The 23,247-nt window shown below is 44.4% G+C and overlaps 1 protein-coding gene across 1 annotated transcript in view; it reads left to right on the forward strand.

The window, feature by feature from the left end:
• Positions 1-23,247, forward strand: part of LOC102456507 (uncharacterized) — an 82,711-nt gene that overhangs the window by 43,801 nt on the left and 15,663 nt on the right. The window lies entirely within an intron of this gene.

The raw sequence follows: 23,247 nt of genomic DNA on the forward strand, positions 1-23,247 counted from the left end.
GAACCAAACCTGATTAGATAAACTGACCACCAGAAGAATATATGGTTAAATTCCAGTCTGATGTATTTCTTAATACTATGTATAATTTACTAATATTATTGTAGTATGGTATTTCTGCAAAAAATGATAGCCTTGGCTTTGTATTCTTTTGGCAGCTGTTTTCATAGAATACTAGGACTGGAAGGATCGAGTTCAGTCCCCTGCCCTCATGGCAGGACCAAATACTGTCTAGACCATCCCTGATAGACATTTATCTAACCTACTCTTAAATATCTCCAGAGATGGGGATTCCACAACCTCCCTGGGCAATTTATTCGTATTTGACTACCCTGACAGTTAGGAACTTTTTCCTAATGTCCAACCTAAACCTCCCTTGCTGCAGTTTAAGCCCATTGCTTCTTGTTCTATCCTCAGAGGCCAAGATGAACAAGTTTTCTCCCTCTTCTTTATGACACCCTTTTAGATTCCTGAAAACGGCTATCATGTCCCCCCTCAATCTTCTCTTTTCTAAACTAAACAAGCCCAATTCTTTCAGCTTTCCTTCATAGGTCATGTTCTCTAGACCTTTAATCATTCTTGTTGCTCTTCTCTGGACTCTCTCCAATTTCTCCACATCTTTCTTGAAATGCGGTGCCCAGAACTGGACACAATACTCCAACTAAGGCCTAACCAGTGCAGAGTAGAGCGGAAGAATGATTTCTCGTGTCTTGCTCACAACACACCTGTTAATGCATCCTAGAATCACGTTTGCTTTTTTGCAACAGTATCACACTGCTGACTCATATTCAGCTTGTAGTCCACTATAACATCTAGATCCCTTTCTGCTGTACTCCTTCCTAGACAGTCACTTCCCATTCTGCATGTGTGAAACTGATTGTTCCTTCCTAAGTGGAGCACTTTACGTTTGTCTTTATTAAACTTCATCCTGTTTACCTCAGACCAATTCTCCAATTTGTCCAGATCATTTTGAATTATGACCCTATCCTCCAGAGCAGTCACAACTCCTCCCAGCTTGGTATCATCTGCAAACTTAATAAGCGTACTTTCTATGCCAATATCTAAATTGCAGTCTCCATTTTAATACCTGAGCAGCTAGCATGTGTACTCATCTATCCTGGGCACAAGAAGATCAGAATCAGAAATTTAACCTAAACTTCTGACTTGCTTCTGCTGATAAGTATGAACCCAATGCCAAGTGCCATGTATATCTTCAATTTTGTACATTTGTTTCCTTTTCACTTACTTTCCATTATCTTTTTCTCAAAGAAAAAGTGGGGGGATTGGAAGCTTTTTTGAGTATTCATTTGAACTGAAGTAATGCATTTTGACCCCCAATCCTGGATCAGAACTCCTCCATTGTGCTATGCACCCACACAGACACACAACAAAATACTAATCCCTCTCCCCAGTAGTGTCCAATCTAAGTATTGTCAGCATGGATATTGTTTCTATATTTTAATTATAACTGTCACTAAAGTTTTAAGGCGACATTACAGGCAGTCCCCGGGTTATGTACAAGATAGGGACTGTAGGTTTGTTCTTAAGTTGAATTTGTACGTAAGTCAGGACTGGCGTCCAGATTCAGCCGCTGCTGAAACTGACCAGCGGCAGACTACAGAAAGCCCGAGGCAGAGTTTCTCTGCCCCGGGCTTCCTGGAATCAGCCGCTGATCAGTTTCAACAGCAGCTGAATCTGGACGCCTGGGACAGAACAGCTGGGGTGCTGCCGGGTAGGTCCCCGCAGCGCCGCACCTCAGCGCTGCGGGGACCAACCCGGTGGCTGCACCCCAGCTGCTCTACCCAGGTGTCCCCAAGTCAGCTGCTGCTGATACTGATCAGCAGCTAATTCCAGGAAGCCCAGGGCAGAGCAACTCTGCCTCGGGCTTCCTGTAGTCAGCCGCTGGTCAGTTTCAGCAGCGGCTGACTTGGGGGCGCCTGGGGCAGAGCAGCTGGGGTGCTGCTGGGTTGGTCCAGTAGCGCCGCTCCTCGGCAGCACCCCAGCTGCTCTGCCCCAGGCGTCCTGATTCAGCCGCTGCTGGTCAGTTTCAGCAGCGGCTGAATCAAGACGCCTGGGGCAGAGCAGCTGGGGTGCTGCCGGGTTGGTCCAGTAGTGCCGAGGAGCGGCGCTGTGGGACCAACCGGCAGTGCCCCAGCTGCTCTGCCCCAGGCGTCCGCGAGAAAAGCCTGGTCTGCTGTGGGGGGGAGGCGCACTACCTGCGACCCCCCCAGCAGACCAGGGAGACATGGGGCAAAGACACAGAGGACCTGGGCGGCAGGACCGTGGTGCGTCTGGACGGTCTCACCACCCGGGTCCTCTGCGGCTTTGCTCCGCGTCTCCCTGGTCTGCTGGGACTCCCTCTATAGCAGCTGGGGGGCCCCCCAGCAGACCAGGGAGACGCGGAGCAGCTTTTCTCGACCCGGAGGACATGGGCGGCGGGACCGCAGCGCGTCTGGGCGGTCCCGCCGCCCGCGTCCTCCGGGGCGAGAAAAGCCCCGTTCATAAGTACGGATCCGACGTATGTCCGATCCGCGTAACCCATGGACTGCCTGTAATCATGATAAAGTTACTTACATTAAATAATAGTTTCCCCCTTCTCTGTCACCTTTTATCCAAGAGTCTCAAAATGTTATGAAAACATTTAATTCTAACATTTCCTATGAGGTAAGTATATCTCAGTATACTCATTTTAAAGATAGGGAAAATTGGGGAACAGAGATTAAGGACCACATTGTGTCATTTAATCTTCTGGAGGAAGACCTTATACCAAGATGAATTCAGGATTTCTAGTTCCCAGGTCCCTGCTTTAACCAACCATTAAAATTTTTTGAGTTATCTGAGAACTAAAGCAAACCCAAGTCACCTCTATCAGTGTTTATTTTTCTTTCTCTGCTCTATTATCTTTTTTCTGTTCTTAGATTAATGTTGTACAACAAGCAGGTGGATGACTGTTTAGGAATGATAAGTATCCGAAGGGACACCAAAGTCAGAATGAACTTCAGAACATTTCAGAGTGCCACATGCCTGGCTGCTCTTTGGATGGGCCTGTAACAGTTATAGGAAGCTACAATAGAACCTCAACTTTATGAATCCCCATATAAATGATCAGTTATACAAACCATTTTTCCTTGATGGGGGAGGAAGCCACAATAAAAGTAATATTGATGACAAGCAAGTCAATATGCCTTCACATTCTGATGCCTTCAGCGCACTAATTTGCAGTGGTTTGAGTGATAAGAAAAAAACAATGAAGGACAGCATATTGCAATTTATGGTCTGGACACACTGTAATTTTGAGATGTTGTCTTATGAACTAAGATTTTTATGAACTCCTCAAAATCCCAAATTAATTAGTAAAATAGGGATTAAATTAAATAGCTCTATATAGGTCATCAAACCTTTGACTCATGCCTCCTCTATCAAGTGGGAGGCATATCAGTGTTATCCTATAACAAGTAGCATATTCTTCCTGGAGTGGGTTTAATATTCTATGCCCTGCAGAAGAATGTTTTTTCTTTTGCTGCATATTGAAATTGAAAAATCTAGTCTTATTTCTGCTTTTCCTCAAAATCTCTTTGTTCAGAAACTTCTTTTTGTTCTTAACAAATTGAAAATGAAACAAAATTTTGGTATGATTTCCTCCCTTATCCAAATAAACTTATCTGAAATCTAGCTTTTTTTGCAAGGTATTTTGGTTGTGACAAAAAAAGTCCAACAAATTGTATTCCTTGTACAGATCCTCTGCAACAACAGAATTCAGATTTCCAGAGCAGCATTCAACTATCTTAAATAAGAAACTGTCTTTTTTCTTCTTCCCTTGAAATTCTCTGCCTAATTCATGATGATATACCTTCCAGTTTCTGTAACAAACAAAGCCAGGGTCCTGGAGACAGTTTCCATTACTGCACATCTCTGATTCCTCATCAGAGCAAGGCTATCTTGACAATATAGTTAAAAAAGTCATATGCTCATGTAATTAAAAATTGTATCATTACCATGCATATGGCAAAGGGGGCCAAATTACAGTTGTATAGACTTTGAAACATTTTAATGTTTTTAACTGTGTGTGTGTGTGTGTGTGTGTGTGTGTGTGTGTGTGTGTGTGTGTGTGTAAAATGTCTCCTTAAGATTGCAAAATTTTCAAAGAGCTTTTGATAATATTCAAGAATTTGTGATAAGACTTACTTTTATTGTGTTCCTATTGGAGGGTGAGTCCCTGGATATGCTGAATAGATTCAAAGTATATTCTACAGCCACACTACATTTAAACAGATATACACAAGGTGATTAGGTTTAAACATAATCTTCTCTGCTATAAATGGACATTCCCTTCTTCAGAATCCAGCTGTTATTTTGTATTGCTTAGCAAACTAAATCTTGCAACACTTTAAGAGTTAGACACATATCTAGACATAGTCCATCTTAAAGGACCCCAATTAATACAAAAGTTAGACTTCACAGTTTTGCCTGCTCTTAAATAGTTTGTATACAATAGAAAAATACTACAGTCTACATATGTTTTTTTTTATTTTTAAGCTCTTGCCAGGTTTTTTAGTAATTGTTTCCCTTGCTATAATAGCAGTTACAGCTCATATTGGGCCACATTCCAATACAGTACTCTCTCATTTTGAGTAGAATGTTACTCCTTAAGTACTACCAATAATTTCAGTGGAACTTCTTCAGGTGTAATATAATAATCAGCACGAATGGATGAGGGTTGTAAACCATGGATTTGGCTTTCAGACCACTTGAAAACACTAAGCCTGTTTTGAAAGGCAACCCTATATTTAAAGATACAGTTGCAACAGATATGGTTCTGATGGTAAGAGGCAGACTGTGTTTTAATTGGCTTTTCCAACCAGGATGTTTTTAAAATGGGAAATTAGCTGGATGCTAACACATGAATTACAAAATTTTAATTTCTTTAAAATATAGTTATTGTGAGCGTATCTCATCATGCTTACTGAACTAAAGTTGCAGGAAATAATTGTCCCAGATAGCTTGACTCCTGCATCTTTGCATTGATGTGGTTTCCGGGAAAATTGCCTTCTTTAAGTTAGGCTGTAGATTTGTATTTTTAAAGCCATTTCCTATCTTGCTTATCTGTACTCATGTGCAGCTCTTCCTCCCTGTCTTTCAGGGGATAGGCTATTTTGAGCATATGCTGATTTCTTGTCAAACTCGTATGCATGAGTGAAACATGATGCTTGTGAAAGTGAGGTCTCACAGTGCTGATTAAGCCAATTTATATAGTACTGGCAGATGCTCTGTAAGATTTTTTTTCTTCCTGTTCTGTCTATGCACCTCCAGGATATTAATCTGGGGCTTATTTTGATAAGAGCTTTCCAGTGCTATTCACCTATATTGGTATATGCGGATGAGGAGTAAAATTATGTGATAGCCATTAAGCACATCAGAAATTTGCCTCAGAATGAGACCACCAAACTTACTTCTAATTTTCTATGGCCTAAATTAGCCCCCTTTTTGGTTCTCTCTCCGGGAAATGTTTATCAGTCAAATTTAAGAGAGAGGGGGACTGACTCCAAATCAAGGATGGGAAAATAAGAAGGAACATGCCCACACTACAGTGTTTGGGGAAAGGTCAAATCTAGATTGATTAAAAAGGTGGTTTTGAATTTCAGAGTCCTTCCTGAGCCCATTATGTGGAGAAGTGCCTGCTACATGGTTATAAGGATTTGATCTGGGGTATCAGTTTAGATCTATCTTCTATAATGAAGCTGGCCACCGAATTACAGCAGGGGGGCTGAGAGCCATTGGACCTGACCATAAACACTTTCTATGATGGAGACCACTACAAGCTGTACCCCCAGAACCCATAGTTCCAGCAGCTATGCATTACCCAGAGCATACCAAAGTTCAAAATTAAGGACAAGGTGGTTTTTTACAGAAATTATGGCAATGTCCTGTACAGCCCATAATGGCAGATACTGTCCCTGAGAGCATCCAGTTAGTGCACAGGTAAGAGACCACTCTAGGAGGCTCTCTGATGAGGCAGGACATTCAGAAACAGGATTAGTTCTCAGAGGAATTACACTTGCTCTGACTGGAATGTGCTGTTGCAGAGGAAACCTCAACAGAAGCTACTAATAATAAACCTGAAGACTGTTTTCTAAACTTGTCCTCTGCCTCCCTTTCTCTCCACTCCACCTGCTGCTCTGATATTGGAGCAAGTGGAAGATTAGCTGTGTTATGCTTTCCCCACCTCATCCCCTTTTCTTAAGCTGCCACTGTTGCTCAGCTAGAAGTAGCAGGCTCTGCCTTGCCAATGATAAAATGACACGGGACAGGCTTGGCACCCGGCATCATCTGGCACTGGAGTCATCTGCAGTGCCAGCCCAGGTTGAGTCCATTCAGCCAGAGTGAAGCTCTCTGGGGAGACTCCAAGTTTCTGCCACACTGTTGCTTTTGTTTAGTGTTTGGGGAGGGAATGAAAGAGTCAGTTGTTAGATGGCCAATAATTCTAATTACTTTTGGCCAGGAGGCCTGGCTTGAGTAGCAAGGGGGGTTATTTTCTTTCTCAAGCCCCCAGGAACAAGAGACATGTTCACCTTATTTAATTTTAATCATGCCCAGTGCAATAAGACTTTTGCTCAATGGTTGCAGCTCATGGGGAAGTGGCATTTTATATTGGTGAACACTGCCAAAGAGCTGATTCTTATTATCGCCCCATAATTTACAACTATTTCACACGAAGGGAAGCCTTTTACTCCCACCTTTCCCCACAGACACTGATTTAAAGGTTAATACCCTCCCTGTATTGCCAGCTGGTGGGCAGAAATGAAGTTGCCGTATTTCATCCAACACAAGACCCACATAATGACTGGACAGGATATAAAGCAGGACTGACCAACTGGTTGCCAGGTAGCATTTCTGACTGCTGTAATATGTTTCTGGGGAATCTGACTGACCTTTTAGAGTGTTCTAAAAACAGAATGGTTATCTGCCAAGTGCTGCAGCTTTGTGCTGGGTACAGAACCCAAGAAGCCCCTTTCTCCTTGCCTGCATGTCATTGACCATTAGTTAGCCCAGGAACGGGCAAAAACCTCTCAGCAGGCTAGATCTGACCCGCCTTGGGCTTTGATCTGGGCCGAGAGGCAATTACAGGCCCCATCCCCTAATTACAGGCCCCACTGAGGGTGGAAAGGAGCTTAGCCCCACCTGTCCACCCCCTGTGCTGCTGCTGGAGAGGAGGTAGTGCTGGGTCTGAGGCTTCTCAACAGGGCCACAGATCTGGGGCTGGACCTGGAGACTGGCAGTGCTGCTGCCGTGGCTGCTTCTGGGGGTGGCTCCTGGCCACGATAGTGGCGTCACCACCTCACCTCCGGAACGGCCTAAGGCCATGTTGCTGCAGTGCCTTCGAGGCTGGCCCCAAGCTATTGTAGTGACACCACTGGGGCGGCCTGTGGATGCAGTGCCTCCAGGGCAGCCTGTGGCCTTGGGGCCAACTGTGTGGCTGTAGCAGCAGCACCTCCAGCCTCTCGGGTGGCCTATGGCCTTGGCCCAGCCCCTGATCATATGGCTGTGGCAGTGGTGTTTCTGGTCTCCAGGACTGCATGGCCGCGGCAGCAGGACCTCACTCCGGGGCAGCTGGGACAGTGTGGCTGCAGTTGTTGTTGCAAGGGAGCACAAAGCCGAGTAAGGTTTCCCCTCATGCCCAGACCCCCTTACCCTCATCCCAATCCCATCACTACCTTCTCCTCCAAGACCCAGCACTCTCACCTTCTCCGACACCCTCCCTTGTTCTTGCATCTTCTCTCCTAGACACACACTGCACCCTCCCTTGTCCTGCTCCCTCCACCTGGCCAGACACCCTACTCCCAACCTGCTTCTGCACCCCAGCTCCCTCACAGATCCTGCACCCCATCCTTATCCTACTTGCTGGCAGCCCTGTCTCGCACACCGTACCCCTCATTTTTGTCCCTACCCCAGAGCCTAAGGAGGGCCGAAAAAATAAGTAAATCTGGTCTATAGGAAGCCCTGAACCTCAATTTCCCTCTTCCCTTCCTCTTACCCCGTGAGGCCGGGGCACCAGAGGAGTGAGGTGTCTCAATTGGGGCCACATTAGTGAGTGTTGGGGGGTTTTGGAGGAGATTTTGCTTCTCATTTGTGTGGTCCCCAACTGATTTTTTTGTGGGTCAGTGATCCCAGACCTGAAAAGGATTCCTCATCCATCCCATAAATAATACATGGAAACCTTTTGTGTTGGACATAATATTTTACTTTATTTAAAATGAAATTTGATAAACTAACACGAGAAAGTTAAAATGCTTAATCTGTTTCATAATTTCATTAAACTGTTCTTACTAGCTGCAGCTGGTTCAGAAAATAAGATTACCTTACCCAGCACGGTAGTTCTCAAGCCCGCCCCTTCTGCCCGAGGCCCCACCCTTTCCGGGTTGGCCCGCAGCCACTTCTGAAATTATTGGCCACCCATGGGTTAGCTCATAGTTCTACACGTTGGTTCTTTCCATTAAAGGTAGCTATTGCTACTTCAGCAAAGTCTGTCTGGGCTGGGAAAAAGTTGCCTTTTCAAAAGTTTCTACAGAAAATTACAATTTCAGAAAAAAATACCACCCGTAATTTTTCCTTTAAAAACTTTGATTCAGAAATGGTATTTTTGTGCCTCACATGAGCTGAAGTCTGGGGTTATAAAGCATCATTCTACACTGTGGATGGGGCTACCTGGCCGGACTAAATTTCCCATGATGCACCATGGTCTCCTTGTTGCTAAGTTGCTGCAATGCATCATGGGAGATGTAATCTCAATGGATAACCAGGCCCAAAAAGAAGAATAGGGGTATGAGGAACTGTGGCATCATTTCTGAATTTAAATTTTTTTTGAGGAGGGGGGAATTTTCTGGACAAAAGATTACTTTTTCAGGTATTAATTTCATTTTATTTTTATGAACAGTCACACATTTCTGTGGAAAGCAACTTCTCTTTCCCCACAAAATTTAGTTTAGTCAAAAACCCAATTTTCCACTAAAAAAGTTTCCACAAACACTTCAGCCAGCCCTAGTTAGTATTTTGCCTGTATTACATCAGTACTTTAGTCTTGAGTAGCACAGGGGCACTCGTTTTTTTAGTTGCCTAATAGATACTGCAGTTATTCCTCTATATTTGGAAGAGGAAATATCTGCGGTATTTTGAATACTGTGGTGTGGTAGCTGCTAGTGAATGTTGACTTTATAATAGTCACCACTGCGTGAGCCCGTTAAATCATTTACTCTTTCCACTTGTGTGTATAACAGTTCATTCAGAGGAAAGTGGGCTACAGAAAGGGATCCTATATTAATTGCTTGGCTCTCTAAGGCAAAAGAATTATCTGTTTGAAAACAAAAGCCATACTTCTTTGGCTTTCCTCAGCCCCAAATATGCTGGCTCACATAGGACAAAGTGTTTGCTTTACTAAGGGCAAGTCTAAACTACATTCCTCTTCCGAAAGAGGAATGTAAATGAGCCCGATCGAAAATGCAAATGAAGCGCAGATTTACAAATCTCACGCTTCATTTGCATAATTGTGTGAAAGCACTTTTTCGAAAAACCCTTTGATTCAGAAATGGTATTGTTGTGTCCCCTTTTTCAAAAGAACCCATACACATTTTTTCAGGTTCTTGCATCTTCTCTCTAGACTCCGGTTTCTTTTTCGAAAAACCCTTTATCGAAAAAGCACTCTCATGTGATTATGCAAATGAAATGCGAGATTTGTAAATCTGCGCTTCATTTCCATTTTTGATCAGGCTCATTTACATTCCTCTTTCAGAAGAGGAATGTAAGAGGGGTTATATGGTAAATGGATAGAACACTGGTTTGGGACTCAGGAGATGCAGGCTATATTCTTGTTCTGCCACTGGTCTGCTAGGTGACCTTGGGCAAGTCACTTCCTTTCTAGGGCTATGTCTAGACTGCAAAGAAAAGTCGGGAAAGATATGCAAATTGTGAATTGCATTTTGTGTTTCTTTTTCCGTTTTTCTTTCAGAAGAGGCTTTTCCGAAATTTGGACCATCTACACGGGGCCAAATTTCAGATAATCCTCTTCTTTAGGCACATCCCTTCTTCCTTGTAAAATGAAGATTACAGGGATGGCAAAAGAATGCACCTGCTTTTTTGGAAATTGTTCCAAAAAAGTGGACATGTTCCTTGGATGCGGCAGAGCTTTTCTGCAGTGTAGACATAGCTTAGGGCTCAGGTTCCCTTTTTTAAATTTGCAATAATGACACAGACCTTCCCAGGAAAACATGTCAAGAGCTACCAATGAAAAGTTCTATATGAGAGCTTGCTAGTATTAAAACAAGGAGGCTTGTTTTTTCAGACCAGCTAAGTAACTGAGATTTTTATATTTGGTATTAATATATACCTTTTACTCAACATTATGGCAAGGCAAAACTAATAAACTGGGAGTTATTCTAAACTTACATACATTTGTGCTCCACTGATCATTGTTATTTGAATTTTAAGAGACCATAACTCAAGAGACACATAGAGGTGACTTTCTTTGGATCTTGGAGGTTTTCTATGGGATTTTTTTTTTAATTATGGTTCAAAGAGGTTAAAAAAGACTCCTCCTGATAAGTCCTGCTGCCACCCTCCATGTAACTGTGTAACCACTGAAATTTACAGCGGTTATATGGTTACTTAATTAAACAAATTTTAACATCCCTAATGCAAATTGATCTTTCTTCAAGCCCAAGAAGACACTCTAGGTATAAAAGGAAAGTTGGCCCCAGGATTGGTTTGATGAAAGTGACAATGAAATTGAAAAGATGCTCAAGCTGCATGTTGGGAATCATTAAGAAAGGGGTAGCTAGTAAGATACAAAATATCATATTGACTCTACATAAATCCATGGAACACCTCTCACAGGATTTTTAGGGTGTCCCCTGGGAACTTTCCAGCCTGGGCTGTCTCTTGCAATGCTTTGCTAGTGACAAGCAGCCAACCCCTTCCCGTTCTGTCATTATTTAGCACAACTATATGTGAAGCCCCACACCCAGATGCTAGATTGCATGAATGCTCCCAGGCCACTCATAAATCTCTCAGAATAAAGCAACAGCTAAATTCTGCCCCCATCCTCCTGCTCCCAGTATTGTACCTCAGGAATACACCATCTAATGTATTAATTAATTCATTATTTCATCAATGGAAAGTGGATATACACCTGCTTTTGTAAAGCTCCTGAGAAACTGTACCAGACATTTCAGGCAAAATCACTGGTAAAGATGAACAGTAACACAATTTATTGCCTTCTCAGTAACTATGCATGATAGGCAAAAAGTCAAAGTAGTTACAAAAAATATATACGCACACAATCTAAACTCTTAACCCTATTAGACTGGGCAATAACTAGATTAAGCAGTTTTTCCTACCCCACTGAATATTTCTGCCCTTTATATACAGGCTTTAAACTTGGACCAGTCTCCTCTCTGGAGTCTTTAGTCTTCCAGTGTCCTTGTTGTTTGCAGCATAGGTGGGAGCAGGAGAAAGTTTCAGCATGTGGTAGTGTGTTCTGTTTTATACCCTCAATCCCATGTGCATGGAGAGCACAAGCAAAGGCATGTCTGGGGGGGCATCACTAAGATCCCTGGTGACCTCATGCAGGTGAGTCATAGCATTGTAGTCCCCTTGCTGGTAGGGTTGCCAGATGGTTTCAACAAAAATACCGGGCACACTTGACATTACATCACAATCAATATTACATCTTATTTAGAAAATACAGACATTTCTATTTTCTCACTTATATTTTCTCAATTTGTTTCCCGAACAGAAAGCTGAAATACTGGACTGTCCAGTTCAAAACCAAACACCTGGCAACCCTGCTTGCTGGACAATGGCTGTTGATGGGATTTTTGTCGCCCTGACTGCGTGTTGGTTATTTTCCTTACCTGTTGCCTCTGGAGTATTTTTCAAGTATCTAAAAGGATGTTACAAGGAGGAGGGAGAAAAATTGTTCTCCTTGGCCTCTGGTGATAGGAGAAGAAGCAATGAACTTAAATTGCAGGAAGGGAGGTTTAGGTTGGATATTAGAAAAATCTTCCTAACAGTCATGGCAGTTAAACACTGGAATGAGTTGCCTAGAAAGATTGTGGAATCTCCATCATTGGAGAGATTTACGAGCAAGTTAGATAGGCATCTATCAGGGATGGTCTAGATCAGGGATGAGGAAACTTTTTTAGGTCGGGGGCTGTTATTCCACAGAAAAGTCAGTTGGGGGCTGCAGAAAAAAACCTCTCACTGATAAAGCTCCTGACTGAGGAAAAAGACACTTTCCACATTTCCCTCACACACCAGAGCTTAGGATAGCCCAGACCAGTAGATTTTGTGTGCTCCAACCCCACAAAAGGCCCCAGACCTTAAGCTCCCCATCCCTGATCTAGATGGTGCTTGGTCCTGCCATGAAGGCAGGGCACTGAACTTAATGACCTCTCAGGGTCCCTTCCAGTATACTGATTCTGTGATCTGGCTGGCTTCTCAACTTACTGCATGTTTTAGTGACAACCATACAACGCAATTCTCCTAACTTCATATGCACTAAAGAAATATGTATTTAGATAGAGCAGTGGGTTTCTGCCATTCATAACCTTTCCCCAGTACCATGGCATGCTTTGACTGCAGGATCACATAAAAATGGGGAATACACTATGTGGGGGTACAGAATGCTCTCCCATGGTACAAAATGTTACAACACCACATCTTGAATACTGCATTCAGATGTGATCACCCTATCCAAAAAAAGATATACTGAAATTGGAAAGGCTCAGAAGATGGCAACAAATGATGTATGGAATGGCTTCTGTATGAGGAGAGATTAATAAGACTATGACTTTTCAGATTGGAAAAGAGATGACAAAGGGAAATATAATAGAGGTCTATAAAAACATAATTCATCTGCAGAAAGTAAATAAAGGTTATTTATTCCCTCTCATAATACAAAACCATGGGGTCACCAAATGAAATTAATAGGCAGCAGGTTTAAAACAAACAAATGCAAGTATGTTTTTTACACAATGCAGCCTGTGGAACTCCTTGCCAGAGGATATTGTGAAGTCTTAAGACTATAAGGGTATTTCTACAGTAGCCACCCTAGTCCAAACTAGGGTGGTTAATGTACTCATTCGAACTTACAAATGAAGCCCGCGATTAAAATATCCCGGGCTTTATTTGCATGTTCCCGGGCCCGCAATTTTTAAATGCCCAGTAATTTGGACTCCCTGCCCAGGGCTACACGCGGCATGGACTAGGTAATTCAAACTAAAGCCCCTAATTCGGACTACCATTACTCCTCATTGCGTGTAGCCGTGGGCAGGGAGTCTGAACTACCAGGCATTTAAAAATGGTGGGGCCCAGGAACATGCAAATAAAGCCTGGGATATTTTGATCCCGGGCTTCATTTGCAAGTTCAAATGACTACATTAGCCACCCTAGTTCGAACTAGGGTGGCTAGTGTAGACATACCCTAACAGGGTTCAAAAGAAGAACTAGATAATTTCATGAAGAATAGGTCCAGGATGGGCAGGGATAGTGTTTCTAGCCTCTGTTTGCTATAAGCTGGGAATGGGCAACGGGATGGATCACTTGATTACCTCTTCTGTTTATTCCCTCTGGGCCACTTTGCATTGGCCACTGTTGTAAGACAGGATACTGAGCTAGATGGATCTTCTGTTTGTAGCTATTTTTATGTTTTTATGAAAAGAATGCTGGGTTTAAGTCTTGGCAAAATGACAAAAAGTCAATATCCAAGGAAGATAAATTCAGCCATTTTACTGAGCTACTCAACCATCCTCTACTATCCTTTACTATCAACCTATGGGTGCTAAAGGAACTTGTCTAGCACTTACCTGTGCAGTTTCTTCATATACCATCTACCATTTAGGAAGTGCAATAAGCTATCACAGAAGTGAAGTAAAGTAAATCAACTGGCAAGGAGAATATACCAGATGAAATCTTTAAATTTGCAGACCCCCAAACTATCAACTGTCTATTTGAAATCGAGAGGGATAACTGGGGAGCCAAGGAAATTTACAGGATTTTAAGATGCAGTCATAAATAAAATATTTCAAATTAAAAAAAACAAATGTGACAGTGGTAACTGCAAGAGTATCTCTTAGTTTTCAGTAGCTCCTATTTTGCTCAGTTGGCTAGTCAAAATAGTATTGGAGAAATTTCATCCAGAGACTCAATGTATAGTTAGAACAGATCAAAGCAACATGGACCTGATTTTCATTGTGAGACAGATTCAGGAAAAAGCTGCAAGGAACAAAAGCATGGATCTATATGCAGTCTTCATTGATCTAAAAAAAAGCATTTGACGCATAAGAAGAAATGGCCTCTGGAAAATTTTAGAAAAGTTTGTCTGCCCCATCAAATTTACACCAATTCCATGAAGGCATACTGGTCAAGAAATCTCAGGTGGTACCATTCTAAACCATTTCCCATAGCTAATGGAGTGATGCAAGTCTGTGTGCCCTTTTTGTTCTCTTTTTTTATAGCAATTCTGAATTCTACAATGGACAAGTTTCAAAAGGGCATCTTCAGGTTGGACATCATGGTCTGGCACTTTCGGGACTTAACTAGTCCCAGATGAGGGATTTTGCCAGACGAGGGGACATCATATCTGCCCCCTCCCCCATGGTATCCAACTAAAAATTGTCAAACAATTAATAAACCTTGGCAATACCATCTCAATGACTGTTCCCTGGTTCATAAAATACCAGATTAATATGAAAGGCAAGCAGGCCTTTGAAAGACTTTTTTTCCAGAGGATACTCAATCAATGCACCATCAAACAGTTAACAAAACTGAGGATATATAATGCAGTGGTAACAGCAGCCTATTTAAAATGGGTGTGAAAGATGGACAATTTACCCTAGACACACTAAACAACTTGAAACATTTTCACATATGCTGTCTCAGCTCTTTTCCAAAGGTCCACTGGTGAGACAGAGTCTCAACAATCGACATGCCTGAATGAGCAAAAGCAACAATTATTGAGGCAATGACCATCAAAGCCTAGCTTAGATGGACAGATCATATTGTCAGAATGGGCTGTAATAAAACTCTGAAAGCGTGGGGATTGGCAAATCTAAGTAAAAACACTTCAGTCCTCCTTAAGCAGAATTGTACCTCATGCAGCATAGATATAACTTTGAAGACACAGGCAGGGACAGATCTGAATAGAAAGTAGTTCTCTCTATGAAGAAGACAGCCATAAACATTGATTGATTGAAAAAAAGAGCCAGGCTTCATGTGAAATCTTCATATTCCTGGGTGCCATCACTTGATCATAGTCCTCTCAAATCATACTGTACAGGCACATGGGAACATGTCATGCTCCTGTAACAACGGATCCCCATATCATGTAGACGGAGCTTGGTCCTGCCTTGAGGGCGGGGGGCTGGACTCGATGACCTCTCGAGGTCCCTTCCAGTCCTATTATTCTATGATCATTCCGAGCACATTTTCCCCCCCATTGCAGGACTTTGTAAAGGTGCTGGGTTGAGGAAGAATGTCCTCCTCTGAGTTCATCAAATAGGATAAATGGCATGTGATATGAGATGTAATGGTATGAAGTGGGAATCTTTTTGGAGTAGTAGGAGCAATTCTGGATTGCATCCTTGGCTGTAAGCTTTCCAGACATACACACTACTTCCCCATAGTCTGGGTGAGACTGGTCTGAGAAGCATTTAAAGGATTTCAGTTCAGGAACAATGCATAGACAAATAGAGATATGAACAGAGCAGACAGCATCAGGGGCCTGAGATGTTTCTGATGAAATCTTCTTTGGCATCAATGTAGAAACTGTAGAAAGGAGTAAATGTTCTTTCAGATAATTTGCACCCTTGTTTCAAAATGTCTTCTGTAGATTAAACAAGGCACAATCTTGTTCTTGCATTTTTTTATTTATCCTTTTAGCACTGCTTTGTTAAGCCATGCTTCTCATTGCTTCTTCCTGTCCTGTCGTGTTATTGCACCTACCTGAAACTATTTTACCGACCAGATCCGCAAGGCCAGTGTCTCTCTCTTTTCAGCACAAATCATAGAATCATAGAGCTGGAAGAAAACTCAGGAAATCATCAAGTCCAGCCCCCTGCCCAAAGCAAGACCAATCCCAACTAAATCAACCCAGCCAGGGCTTTGTCAAACCAAGAGTTAAAAACCTCTAGGGATGGAGATTCCACCACTTCCCTAGGTAACCCATTCCAGTGCTTCACCACCTCCTAGTGAAAAAGTTTTTCCTAATATCCAACCTACACCTCTCCCACTGTAACTTGAGACTATTGCTCCTTGTTCTGCCATCCATCACTACTGTTAACGGCCTTTCTCCATCCTCTTTGCAACCTCCCTTCAGGAAGTTGAAGGCTGCTATCAAATCCCCCCTCACTCTTCTCTTCTGCAGACTAAACAAACCCAAATCCTTCAGTCTCTCCTCATTAGTCATGCACTCCTGACCCCTAATCATTTTGGTCACCCTCCGCTGGATCCTCTCCAATGCGTCCACAGCCTTTCTATAGTGGGGGCCCCAGAACTGGACACAATACTCCAGATGTAGCTTCACAAGAGCTGAATAAATGGGAATAATCACTTCTCTGGATCTGCTGGAAATGCTCCTCCTAAAGCACCCTAATATGCTATTAGCTTTCTTGGCTACAAGCGCACTATTGACTCATATCCAGTTTCTCATCCACTGTAATCCCCAGGTCCTTTTCTGCAGAACTGCTACTTAGCCATTCGGTCCCCAGACTGTAACAATACTTGGGATTCTTTCGTCCCACTTGTCCTTGTTGAACCTCATCAGATTTCTTTTGGCCCAATCCTCTAATCTGTCCTGGTCACTCTGGACCGTATCCCTGCCCGCCAGCATATCTACGTCTCCCCCTAGCTTAGTGTCATCTGCAAACTTGGTGAGGGTGCAATCCATCCCCTCATCCAGGTCATTAATAAAGATGTTGAACAAAACCGGTCCTAGAACAGATCCTTGGGGCACTCCACTAGAAACCAACCGCCAACCTGACATCGAGCTGTTGATCCACTACCCGCTGGGTCCTACAGTCTAGCCAGCTTTCTATCTACCTTACAGTCCATTTATACAATCCATATTCCCTTAACTTGCAGGCAAGAATATTATGGGAGAGCTTTACTAAGGTCAAGGTATGATCATCCACTGACTTCCCCATATCCACAGAGCCAATTACCTCATCAGAGAAGCTAATCAGATTGGTCAGGCATGACTCGCCCTTCGGGAATCCATGTTGACTATTCCTGATCACTTTCCCCTCTTCCAAGTACTTCATAATTTATTCCTTGAGAATCCCCTCCATGGTTTTTCCAGGGACTGAAGTAAGGCTGACTGGTCTGTAGTTCCCTGGATTGTCCTTCATCCTTTTTTTAAAGATGGGCACTACATTTGCCTTTTTCCAGTCATCTGGGATCTCTCCCGATCTCCATACGTTTTCAAAGATAATGGCCAAAGGCTCCACAATGACATTTGCCAACTCCCTCAGTACCCTTGGATGGATTAAACCTGGGCCCATGGATTTGTGTATGTTTAGCTTTTCAAATAGTTCCTAACTTGTTCTTTCCGCATCAAGGGCTATCCACCTCCTTCCCATACTGCATTGCTTAGTGCATTGGTCTGGGAGCTGACCTTGTCTGTGAAGACAGAGGCAAAGAAAGCATTGAGTACTTCAGCTTTTCCCACATCATCTGTCACTAGGTTACCTCCCTTATCCAGTAGGGGTCCCACACCCTCTCTGATTACTCTCGTATTGCTAACACGCCTGTAGAAACTTTTCTTGTTATCCTTCACATCCCTTGCTAGCTGCAATTCCAATTGCATTTTCACCTTCCTGATAACGCCCCTGCTTTCTTGAGCAATATATTTATACTCCTCCCTAGTCAACTCTCCAAGTTTCCACTTCTTGTAAGCTTTCTTTTTGTGTTTAAGCTCACCAAGGATGGCCTCGGTAAGCCAATCTGGTTGCCTACCATATTTGCTTTTCTTGCTGCACATCAGGATGGTTTCTTCCTGTGCCTTTAATAATAAGGCTTCTTTAAAATACTGCCAGCTCTCCTGGACTCCTTTCCCCTTCATGGTAGCATCCCAGCGGATTCTGCCCATCAGTTCTCTGAGGGAGTCAAAGTCTGCTTTTCTGAAGTCCAGGGTGTGTATTTTGCTACTCTCCTTTCTTCCTTTGCTCAGGATTCTGAAATCTACCATCTCATGATCACTGCTTCCCAGGTTTTCACCTACCTCTACTTCCCCTATTAGTTCCTCCTGGTTTGTGAGCAGCAGGTCAAGCTGTGCATGGTCCCTGGTCAGTTCCTTCAGCACTTCTACCAAGAAGTTATCCCCAACATTCTCCAAAAACTTTCTGGATTGTCTATGTACTGCTGTATTGGTCTCCCAACAGATGTCAGGGTGATTAAAGTCTCCCATGAGAACCAGGGCTTGCGATCTGGAAGCTTCTCTCAGTTGTCTGAAGAAAGCCTCGTCTATCTCATCCAGGAGATCCGGTGGTCTATTGCAGACATGAACCACAACATTACTCCTGTTGCTTCCACCTCTAAACTTAACCTATAGACTCTCAACAGTCTTTTCTCCCTCTAAATACTGGAGCTCCGAGCAATCATACTGCTCTCTTACATACAATGTAACTCCTCTTCCTTTTTTTCTCGGCCTGTTCTTCCTGAACAGTTTATACCCTTACATGACAGTGCTCCAGTCATGCGAGTCATCCCACCAAGTCTCTGTTATTCCAATCAAATCATAGTTCTTTGACTGGGACAGGGCTTCTATTTCTTCCTGTTTGTTTCTCAGGCTTTTCACTTTTGTGTACAAACACCTTAGATAACCAGTTGATCGCCTACCTTCTCCATCCAAATCAGGGGTCCTCCTTTGTTGCTCATTCCTCCTTGTGTTTCTTCCCGGTATCCGACTTCCTCACTTACTTCAGGGCTTTGGTTACCGTCTGCCAATGAACCTAGTTTAAAGCCCTCCTCACTAAGTTTGCAAGCTTGCCTGCGAAGATGCTTTTTACTCTCTTGGTTAGGTGGATCCCATCTCTTCCTAACAATCCTTGTGCCCAGAACAGAGTCCTGTGATTGAAGAAACCAAAGCCCTTTCGCCGACGCCACCTGCACAACCACACATTTACTTCCTCAGTAACAAAAACCCATATTTCTTCCAAATTGCCTGTAAACTCATGTTCCACCTCACCAACCCTAAAAGGAAACATTAGCTAATGAATGATTAAAAATCTTTATTACATTTAGTAAACTGTATGTGGAGGAAAATGCTGTGTGTCTAATTTTAGACTGTAAGGTTTCAGAGCTAGACCTTAGGATTTTTACCTGTCTGTAAGATGCCTGTGCAGTCCTGCTATATCTAATATATAAAGAAGAATGTTTGTATGTTTGTGCGCTAATAACTTGGACACTATAAGAGCTACCACAACCAATATTTGTATGAATAACCTTTTATCCAGGAGAAGGCTTTAAGGTACTGTGGGTGGGAAGAGATAAGAGACCGACACCTCTCCCCGGGGCTGCACAGAGCTTGGCAGCATAAGCATGCGCAGCACATTTTATTAGGGTGTGCACCCAAAGAATTTTTTAAAAATGTACTCTTTGACCCACATTAGCCACACTCCTGACTCCCATTAGCCACACCCGCTAACCCCCATTAGCCACGCCTCTGGAAGTAACACTTTTGGGGCAATATGGACACATGACCAGAAATAAAAGGTGTCATGTGACCCCCCCCTCCTCCCCAAAGACTTTTCCCACCATCCTCTTACCAATAGGGATTAGTTTGGCCCTCACCAAACCCCCCTCATGCAACTATCCTGCAATTGCATTACCCCAATGTGTGTGACATTAACTCGGGGGCAGAGAGGCTGGGGGAAGTGTTCCCTCTACGAGCACAATAAATTTTGTGTTGTGCACCAGTACTGAGTTTGCGGCTTGTTTGGATGTGCCACTGTGGCACCCAAGTTATTAATAAATATCTTATGAACCTCTATCTTTCCCTTCTGCTGCCATGTCTCCTCCCCTTGTTCCATCAGCTCCCCTGGTGCCTGCTGCTCCCCCAGCCCCTCATCCACCTATGCTATCCTGACTCCTGCCCTTCTCACTGCCCTCAGCCTTCCTGAGACCTGCCCTCCTCCACCAGCCCTTCCCTCTCCCCCTGTGCCCACTCCTCCAGTAGCCTCACTCTGATCATGTGAGCTACCCCTCCTCATCCCCTCTCCTAACACCTCCCTCTGCATACCTGCCCTGCCTCTCTCCTCTGTTGCTCGTCCCTCCCCTGCAGGTGTCTGCCCTTCTGCTTCACTCCGCGGAATCCCCTGGCACCTGCACCTTCCCTTAGACCTGCACCCTCCTGGTGCCTCCCCCTTCCCTCACTGCCCCTGCCCCTGCCCCCTTTGCCTTCTTTTTCCCTGATGCCCATCCCCTCACCACCCTCTGCCCCCGTTCCCCTCATGCCCCTCCTGTGCCCTCACACATGCCTTGCTCCATCTCCGCCTTCCTCATGTCCACCCTTTCTTTCAAGCCTTCTCCCAGCACCTCTCCTTCTCCCCTCTAGCCCCCAAAGCCCTTCCCCTCTCCTCTCATAGCATCATCCTGTCCCCCCTGTCACTGACACCTCCCCTCCTGCCCTTTTCCTCATTGTCTCCACTTGGCTCCCTGGCATTTGTCTCTCTTCTACACCCTGTCCTTTGGTGCCTTCCCCTTTCTTCTCATGACCTGCCCCCCTCTTCTCAGCACAAGCCTCTTCTTCTCATAGACTCATAGACTTTAAGGTCAGAAGGGACCATTATGATCATCTAGTCTGACCCTCTGCACAGTGCAGGCCACAGAATCTCACCCACCCCTCCTAGAATAATCCTCTCACCTATATCTCAGATATTGAAGCCTTCAAATACTTTGAAGACCCCAGGATGCAGAGAATCCTCCAGCTGTGATCTGTACCCCATGCTACAGAGGAAGGCGAAAAACCTCCAGGGCCTTTGCCAATCTACCCTGGAGGAAAATTCCTTCCCGACCCCAAATATGGCGATCAGCTAAACCCTGAGCATGTGGGTAAGACTCATCAGCCAGACACCCAGAAAGTTCTCTATAGTAACTCCTATCATCCCTCCATTGACTTATTTCCCACTGATAATGAATGGTCAATTAGTTACCAAGATCATGTTATCTCATCAAACCATCCCCTTCATAAATCCATCTAGTTTAATCTTGAAGCCAGATAGATCTTTTGCCCCCACTACTTCCCTTGGAAGGCCGTTCCAGAACCTCGCTCCTCTAATGGTTAGAAACCTTCGTCTAATCTCAAGTCTAAACTTCCTACTAGCCAGCTTATATCCATTTGTTCTTGTGTCCACATTGGTATTAATCTTAAATAATTCCTCTCCCTCCCTAGTATTTACCCTCTAATATATTTAAAGAGTGCAGTCATGTTCTTCCTCAGCCTTCTTTTGGTTAAAGTAAACAAGCCAAGCTCCTTGAGTCTCCTTTCATACGACTGGTTTTCCATTCCTCGGATCATCCTAGTGGCCCTTCTTTGTACCTGTTCCAGTTTGAATTCATCCTTCTTAAACATGGGAGACCAGAACTGCACACAGTATTCCAAATGGGGTCTCACCAATGCCTTGTACAATGGCACTAACACCTCCTTATCCCCACTGGAAATGCCTCGCCTAATACATCCCAAGACTCTGACCCTTACCCCCTATTTTTCCCTCCTCTTCCAGCAGCCGCCAACTGGTCTGTAACAGAGTTCTAGGGTCGCCCTGACTGTCACCCTTCTGGTGCTCCCCCTACTCTGTCTGTCTTAGGTTTCTCAACCCCCTTTTGGGCCACAAACCTCCACCCCACAGTCTCTGGTTTCCAAAGTTCCGGCAGTTTCCCCATCACTTGGTGCCTGCACGGGGTCCAACTCGTAGGGTTGCCAAGTAGACCCTCCCCCAAAAAAACGGACATACTTGATCTTGGGCGGGGGGGGGTGGGGAAGAGGGACTGACTGGGGGGCCGGGACTGGCTGGGGGGAAGTTGGGTGCCGGAGGAAAGAGAGGATGGGAAGCAGCTCTGGGGGGAGGGCCAGCCGTGCTGCCCCCGACCCCGGCCCCCTCCCCTCCCTGAGACCAGCCGCACCACTCCCAACCCCTTCCCCTCCCCTCCTCTCCCGTAGGCCAGCTGCACTGCCCTCGACCCCTCCCCTCTCCAAGGCCATCTGTGCTGCCCCCGACCCTGGCCTCCTCCCCTCCTTCCCCGAAGCCAGCTGCATTGCCCCTAACCCCGGCCCCCTTCTCTCCCCTCCCCTCCCTGAGGCCAGCCATGCCACCCCCAGTCCCCTCCCCTCCCTTCCTCTCCCCTAGGCCAGCCGCACTGCCCTCGACCCCTCCCCTACCCAAGGCCAGCCATGCTACCCCCAACCCTGGCCCCTCCCTGAGGCCAACCTCGCTGCCCCCGACCCCAGCCACCCCCCCAGGCCAGCCGTGCTGCACCCGATCCCCTGCCCGGGGCACCCACCCCCCCACCTTCCCGCCTGGGGTTTAAACTCACCTCGCTTTATGGGGTGGCCGGGTGATGTTGCTGCGTCCCTGCTGCCTCTTTCCGTGGGTCCTAAGATCCACCAGGCACCGGCAACAGGCGCATGGCTCCTTTCCCCCTCCTTTCCCTCAGACTCCTCACCTCACTTATATCAACTGTCAACTTATATTTTGACAATGTATACTGACAAAGCACAAGGACAGTAACTTAAAGTAGTTGGAATTGTTTTGGAGATATCTTGCTTTTCACATGGACAACTCTATGTTGCGTGTTCAAGAGTTGGAAATGGAAAAACTTTGTACATATTTGTTAAGAATAATGAAACAAAAAATATAGTTTACAATAAAGTTGTTTATGATAACATGTAAAATTGGTTGCTTTATACTTTTTTATATATATTTTAATCCCTATAGAACTCAGTGCAACTTTTCTACCATTCAAAAAAATGATAATGGAGTACTGTTTTTCTAAATTTTGTTCCTCCACTTTCCCGAGCAACGCCAGATAACTCCCGCTTGTACCTAAATAATTATCTTTCTTTGGAGACCTTTGATCTCTGTTAGTCCCTGGCGCATTTTGAGGGATGTGTTTTGATTCTTTCAGAGGAGTCTTCAAGTTCTATTTCACCAGTACTTTAGTGATTCTGGCTGTTCTATAATGTCAGTTTTAAAAGATCTGGTT

Source organism: Pelodiscus sinensis, chromosome 15 (assembly GCF_049634645.1).
Source record: "Pelodiscus sinensis isolate JC-2024 chromosome 15, ASM4963464v1, whole genome shotgun sequence".
Classification (NCBI taxonomy): domain Eukaryota; kingdom Metazoa; phylum Chordata; order Testudines; family Trionychidae; genus Pelodiscus; species Pelodiscus sinensis.